The following is a 6,061-nucleotide window of genomic DNA, read 5'->3' as shown; positions in this document are numbered from 1 at the left end:
CAGTTCCACATGCTGCACATTCTGCAGGGTCAGAAATGGAACCAGTCGTGGCACAAACCTGGTGGTTGGCCAAGGTCGCTAGAGCAGTCAATGGAAAACAAAATTACAGGAAACTGGAATCCTTTCAGGGGGAAAAGACATAAGCTTGCCTCAGTCCCTCCAATAGCAACTTGTAGTGGGCATTGCACCATTAATTACAGCCACTTGTACTAAGTTTCTATTTAGGAAGCTCCTAAAATGTTTGTGTTCTTGTTTGTATACACAAATCACCTGGCAGGCTGCTGGTTGACTTGGTGTCTGTACGTCAGTGGCACTGGCACTGTGTGAGGGCAGAATAAACACTGTGTCTGCCCCATCTCATTTAAAAGATACCACTGTTTATTGCTTAGCTTTTGCTCTTTCATCTTCAGCTCCTGAAGGTATATTTAATTTTCCCTAGCTAGTGTTACTTGCTCTGTGAAAGATGTTTCTGAAGATCCTCACAATTCAGGTACTCAGCTCTGTTAGTTTCCTTTTGAAAGACATCTAATAAAATCACCTTTTAGTCCAGGGACTTTCCCCCCTTCTCCCCAAAAGTAAATGTGTTTAAGACTCTCCTCAAGGGTAAATGTTTTGAAGCTGCTAATGACCTGCAGAGTTCTCCTTTCTTAAGTGTTTGATTACAGTTTTCCAAATAGTACATAACTGTTAGAGACTAACAATCAGGATGGCATATTTTTTCCCTCATACTGTGGAGGTCATGATGTGTGACCTGAGTCAAATCACATGTAGCTGACTTTTTCTAACCTAGCCTTCAGTTTCAAGTATGGGTGTTCTTTGAACTTGATATATGACTTTTACTCGTGATTACAGATCTAAAAGCCTAGCATTTCTCAATTTCAGAAACAACCTTTATTGGCTTACAGTTCTAGCAGACCTACTTAAAGCAGGTATTTATTTGTGTTTTAGCCTCTCAGTAGCAATTTCCATCTCTGCTACACTAGACTGTGATGGGAAATTATTTCACATTTGCAGAAGGCTTTAAGAGCACTCTCCTGAAGATGCTGTAGTAAATACTTCTGTTGATCTATATCCTTATTTTCCCCTAATCAAGCAAAACTCATGGCCTAAAAGTATGTAACTTGTTAGAGACAGTATTTTGAACTTATAAAGACAAACTGTGAGCTGAGTTTTGCTCTGAGATACAGCATCAAAGTTTATGCTGTGAATAAGAAGAGAATTTGGCTCTAAAATGCTAGCATTTGTTTTGTCAAGTTATAGGAACACTTTTTTTTAAACTGAAACCTTACAAACACAAAGAATTTAGTGTTGTTATTTGTAAAGGCCAGAAAAATCACAACAGAAATGTAATGTAATGAATATCAATTGAAAGTTTACTGTAGTAGTATTGCTAGCACTAAAGTAATGAATCTGGAGAGGGCTCCCTAGAGAACTCATTTAGTTGGTTGCTTCAGATTTATTGTTTGACAAACAAGTCCCTCATGGCAATGCCCTCTCTAGCATTTTATTATTAATGGTAAGATGAAGATTTTTTTCCTGGCTGCACTTTTATCCTTGGGTAAAATTCTCATGTTCTTTCCTTTAGCTTATCTTCATATTTTCTGCTACTGCCTAGAAGTTTAATTTTGCTTAATTTCTTTATGCTGAATGTATGTCAGTTTTAATAGACCAGGCTTTTTAATAAAGTCACATTGGAGCTTCTGAAAATGCATGAACATTTTTCAGTTTTGCCTGAAGACTGCAAGAAGGCATCTTTGCATTCAAAGATGGATTGCGTACTATAGGATTAAATACAGACTCCAGCAGTATTCTGTGCTTACAGAGAGTGGCATAGAGAAATTGTAACCTCAGTGACTTATGTTTCTCATCATCTCTCTAAGATACAGATCACAATCCATGTATTGTGTCTACAAGAGTGCAGTTTGCTCTGTCTGTCTCTAGAAACCTATACCTCCGGGTGTCCTCCTTCCTTTTTTCTTTTCTCTTTTTCCTTCTCTAGTTTTTCTCTCAAATTCTTAGCATTCATCTCAGTGCTCAGGTGAGCTAAGACATAACCACTCCGCCCTTTTATGAATAGCCCATCACATAAACCTCTCTCTGTCCTATAGGTGGTGTTATATTTTCCTTACATATGTGATATGGTTTATTTTCTTACCATGTTTTTAACTGTTTCTTCTTTGTGATGGATTCTTATTCCTGGAATTGTGATCTTGGGGGATCAAGGTCACAAACCTTACAGCTTTCTTTGTGGCTCAGTGTTATGCACTTTTCTTCTGTCCCTTTATATGTAGGCACATTTATGTGCTAGAAAAAACACTAGGCCCTTCTTATGAAATACCAATTCATGGACTAAGTTTTCAGACCACCAGATCCTCATGTTTTGTTTGCAGAATGATTGCGTGTTGTAATCTGTGCTTATGTGCTGTGTGTTTCAGCATAATTGCAGGTTCTCTGATGTGTTGATACAAGCCTGAACAAGTGTTTTGCACAACTTTGTGGTGGAAGGGAGGAATGGTGTTGACACAATCAAAGCTGATTTTGATATACTGAGGTGATCACACTATCATTTGTATATCACCAGTTTCTTCTTCTTCAGTTGTGCAACATTCTACAGTCTGACCAGCACAATCATCTTTTTTTTCTTTTTCTGTGATGATCATTCTTGCATCTTTGCAATAATTTCTGTACTCATTGTGTTCAGTGATTGATTGTTTTTCCTATAAATTTTCTAAAATAAGCTTTTTGTAATGTTACTGGACTGAACTCAGTATTAAGGAGTTGAATATTTGCAGTTCTTTATGATGACAAGGCAGCTGTTCTCTCTTTGATGGAAATATTTATCCAGAAAACAGATGTGTTGTGTACTTTATTATTCAGAACTTGATTTCCATGACAAATGGTTTTCCCCTTGAAAACAAGTCCAATAAATCCTGCAAGACTTACTTTGTGATTATTTTAGAATGGTTTTTGCATTGATGATGACAACCTGTTTCAGACATGTGGGAGAGGGATTTTCATAGCTTTTCTGCTACAGTGTAGAAAACTACAATATTAGCAAAGGGCATTAATCACTGATGTCTTTGGAATCTCCTGTTTACATAGGACCTGTTTTTTTCTCAGCATGAAAAGTAAGCTCAGTTCCTGACACTCAAGAAGGAATTGGACCTATTTACTTAAGCAGAGTTTTTTACCAAAAGAGAAATATAAACATGAGACTTAATCAGGAGCTAACAAATTATACTCCACTTTTCTTGGCTGGATTGCTGCTTCATTTTCATGCAATCATACTTCTGGAGGAATAGCCTTTTTGCAGCATTGTGCTTACTTTGGATCTAAAATACCAAGTTCTTGGTCCACAATCTTCTTACACTTTGCCCTAATGTTCCATTCAAAAACATCCCTGTTACTTCAAACCACTGCAGTTCTTTTACCATGAATGTAAATTAATGTATCCCATATAGCTGCAGATTATCCTCATCTAATAAAAATATAATCTCTTCTATCTTGAATTATGAATCTTTCCAGAACTCTCAGCATTTAGTAAGGTTGGACAATACGTACAATTTTTATCAAGACCCTATGTACTGGACTATATGTTTAGGCCTATCTCACTGAAATATTTTCACAAAGGAATATCTGGGGGGCTAAGTCTCCTGTCTGGAAACTACTGTAATTAGTTAGGCACTATACTGCTATTGAAGGACTTACCTCAAGTGTACCATAAAGTTAGCTATCACATTGTAATTTATTGCTTAGTTCTTCTCCCTGTGTGCTGTAATGTCTCTCAATATTTTCTTCCAGAATTTCACTGTGCAGTCTTTCTGATCCATCTGCAATACAGTTGCAGGAGGTGCCTGTGTTGTGCAGGCTCTACTATAATTTTCTGTGGGTAGAATGTGGGCAGATTCCTATTTACTTTGGTCATCCACTATTTACTTACAGCATTCAGACACTGGAGAAGGCTGTTTACACTGTAGTCATCATCATCATAACTTTTGTACTTCTTATCACCAGCACTTAGCTACTCTTACAAGTCACAGTTTCAGTGACTTAAACTACTTGGCAATCTTATTTTCAGGCCTCTCTCTCTAACCAGTGTATTGGTGTTCAGAAATTGCTACACTTTCCTCATCTTGCTTGGTTAATTGAATAAACATTTAAACTGCATAGGAATATTATTCTAAAGATGTCTAACCAAAACAGAAACAAAAGTGCAATTGCAAATAACTTTTTTTAAGGAAATAACATGGAAGATATTTTCTGGAGCTTTACATAGTAACCAGAAAATCTATGAATTTAGCTTTTGCAAGACCTGTATGTTTTCAAATATATTATTCAAATAATAGATTTGCAACCCCTATTAACAATCTGTGGAATGTGTACATTCTCATCCCCCTGTTCTAAAATGCTACAAGTATTTGTGAAAGGTTACATATCATATGTCATTTGTCAGTACTTTGGCAAGATATCCATTAAAATTAATCTGAAAATGTAGGAAATGAGAAAATCCTGTTTGAATGCATCTAAAATGATATGTTGGGTTCCACTGGTTTTTCACACTAAAAGCACTTGGTAAAGAAACATTATTGCCTGGAATTCAATAAGGAGATGTAGTTACAGAATCCTTATTTTACATGTGAATCAAAAAATGGCAGAATTGATGTTAATTTAAGGAATTGAAATCTTCTTAAGCTGGAGTGCCTTTTAGTTTCCTGAACCATTAAGTGATGCAGGTGTTCATTGTGGGCTCATCAGACCCTTTTGCCAAATAACTGGCATTCCTCTTTTTGTGCTTCCACTTGAAATTAAAAAAAATGTGTTTTGGGCTATCATTTTAGAGTTGAAACTTTCAGCAAGAATAAGCAAACACACTACTGAAAGGAGCAGTTTTTCTACTTTTCTCAGTCCCTCCCAGTTCACTCCCAAGCTTTGTTTTCTGCTGACAGGGCTGTTTTCATGGCCATGCATTGACCCGACTCAGGGAATCAATCTGAGTTACAATTAACCAAGTAAAACCCAGTAAGTAAATGAATAATGGTTAATTGTGACCCAGATCAAACAACTTATCCTTTTTGTCACACACATGAATGCAAGCTCATGCTGGTGCCAAGGAGGGGCCTGACAGGCAATGGGATTGCTTCTTTCAGCAGCAGTTACGTCACCTTATGATATTAAAGCATTAACGCACTGCCTCTGGGGGATTTGCTTCAGTTTCTGTCATAGCCTTGAGGGATTTTGGTATGCTTTCTGTCTTGGGCTGTTTATATTCCTAAAATGTTTTATTTTGCAGGAAGCACTCTACCTATAAATAGGTACAAATATGACCGTTACCTGGCTCCTCTAGAGGAAGCATGTTATGAAGTGACAGCAATCTGCATCAATTAGCATGTTAAAATGAAACTTGACAGAGAGCTAGGGGAAGACATTAAATCCCTACACATTTTTTTTTGTTGACAGAAGAAAGTGAAACTATTAATGGTTCCAGCAAGCAAAGACTGCATCACAAGCTTTGTACTCTATCAAACAATTGTTGTAGTAAAGATTTTTCTCATATGTGAGATTTTCTGGGCCTTGAGGTATTTTAAGTGGCAGCATTCTCTGCTTCTGCTTGTTTGTGATCACCTTTGCACAGCCCACTGTGCAGTGCTGACACCGATATTTGTGTGGGCATTCAGTGAACCAGATCAAAGGACTGATGCACTTAAAAAATAACCCACACAAGAAAACCCATTAGCTGGACCAGTTTCCCATTTTGATTTACCCTCTCTACAAAAATAGTGGAGCTGACACAGCTTGGAGTACAGTCACGCTTTGAGATGGCATGATTGCTGAAACATTTACATTTGGACTGCATCACCGTGTTTAGTAACACTTAGTTCCTTCATTATTTCACCTTTCCATGTGGTGACCAGTGTCAGCAAAGGAGTTTTAGCAGTAAATTATAGCTGGGTTGGTGTTAAGAACAGCAGGGCATTCTGCTTGTACCCAGTGTAATTTGAAGACTTGGTCCTGCTAATTCATTTCCTCCCACAGCCCAGGGCTTGGATGACCTAGCAGACTC

This window comes from Molothrus ater, chromosome 1, assembly GCF_012460135.2.
Source record: "Molothrus ater isolate BHLD 08-10-18 breed brown headed cowbird chromosome 1, BPBGC_Mater_1.1, whole genome shotgun sequence".
NCBI classification, from domain to species: domain Eukaryota; kingdom Metazoa; phylum Chordata; class Aves; order Passeriformes; family Icteridae; genus Molothrus; species Molothrus ater.
The sequence above is the reverse complement of the archived record's forward strand: the minus strand, read 5'-3'. Positions refer to the sequence as shown.